Source organism: Notothenia coriiceps, unplaced genomic scaffold (genome assembly GCF_000735185.1).
Source record: "Notothenia coriiceps isolate Sejong01 unplaced genomic scaffold, NC01 NC01_scaffold00031620, whole genome shotgun sequence".
NCBI lineage: Eukaryota > Metazoa > Chordata > Actinopteri > Perciformes > Nototheniidae > Notothenia > Notothenia coriiceps.
Genome location: NW_011364321.1, coordinates 1 through 1,581, shown reverse-complemented (window position 1 = coordinate 1,581; position 1,581 = coordinate 1). Strand labels below are relative to the sequence as shown.

At 36.4% G+C, this 1,581-nt stretch overlaps 1 long non-coding RNA gene across 1 annotated transcript; it reads left to right on the top strand.

Moving 5' to 3' along the window:
• The first annotated feature begins 121 nt into the window (after positions 1-121).
• On the top strand, positions 122-1,581 carry LOC104960192 (uncharacterized). The gene is made up of 3 exons (XR_799962.1): positions 122-220; positions 311-439; positions 1,524-1,581. It is a non-coding gene; the product is annotated as an uncharacterized lncRNA (long non-coding RNA).

Below are 1,581 nucleotides of genomic sequence, written 5' to 3'. Positions count from 1 at the left end.
GTCTGATCTGAAGTCTGATCTGAGGTCTGATCTGAGGTCTGATCTGAAGTCTGATCTGAAGTCTGATCTGAAGTCTGATCTGAGGTCTGATCTGAAGTCTGATCTGAGGTCTGATCTGAAGTCTGATCTGAGGTCTGATCTGAGGTCTGATCTGAAGTCTCCTGAGTTGCAGACGGCTGTCTTTGTGCTGCTGGATGGAGAGGAGAGCGCTGCACTGAACGTAATCACAACCCTCACATTTTATTTCATAATTACCACTAACGATGTACTTCATTAGCAGTTGTTAATTCGCCGTTTCTCCTTGGCATAGCATGCCTCCCAGGTTACTATGGCGACGGCTGCAGACACACCTGCACGTGCTTTAATGGAGCTTTCTGTAACCACGACAACGGACGCTGCACCTGTACCCCTGGTTTCTACGGCAACTTCTGCAAAAAAGGTAGGACCAGAGTAACAGGATCACGTGTAACGGGATTACGTAATCACGATACAAGAAAAGTAACAGTGTTCCCTTACCGTCATTAAAAACATATGTAATCAGATTACTGGTACATTTATACAAACTGGGTTTACTTGCAGGATTACAGTTTATCAATAAAGATCAACATATATTATTATTATTATTATTATTATTATATTCTTTGTTTAAATATATTGTTTTAATGCAGTTCGCTGGACGCCTGATCTATTAATTATGAAATAAAATGCTGTTTGCTTTTAATTCATATATTAAACTAAAACCTCTTTTTGTAACCTCTACTCCTCTGTATGTCCAGCCTAAAGAGGACACTTTCTGATCCTAAATGTCTTCTTTTCTAAAATCACATTGTTCTGTTATCTTATGTAATACACTTAAAAACATTTTATAGATGTGTTTTTTCTCTTGTATTTATTTGCATTGCGTTCGATGTTGAGGTAATCCCAAAGTAATGGAAAGTAATCAGATTACATTACATACTTACTGATCAGGTTTCTGATTTTGTACATGTTTTGTGTGACTGTCCGTCCTGTTCTTTTATCAAATTGGGGACCATGTTGCAAAGAAGTGTTCATATTCCACATGTTTTCACCATGGATGTTTAAAGAGAGAGCTTTGCAAAATGTGGCCAAATTTAACAATAAAATCCAAATCTTCCAACTGCCTTTCTTTTTAGGATAAACCTTCAAGAGGCTTTTTTGTGCGTCCCCCCATGCTTGATATACCTACCAAAAAACATCTTATTGTTATTTATTTTTATTTTTATTTATTTTGCATTGTGTTTGATGTTGAGGTAATCCAAAAGTCTTTATATTTTGATACTCAGATTAGGTTACTGATTAAATGTTTTTGTACAGGTAAATATGATTAGATTTTTAAATGAACCACCCTAACCCTGGGTAGGACAGGTATAACATATAATAAACATTTGTTTGGATTTAGAGCATAATGTTTTTTTTATTGTATTTAATCACAGGTCTTCTATTGTGAACGTTTTCAGGGCTGATAATGTTTTTTTATTAACTTAAACACATGTCTCCGTCAGTTTGCCATGCAGGTTTTTATGGTCTGTCCTGTGCTGAGGAGTGTGCGTGTGAAGACCC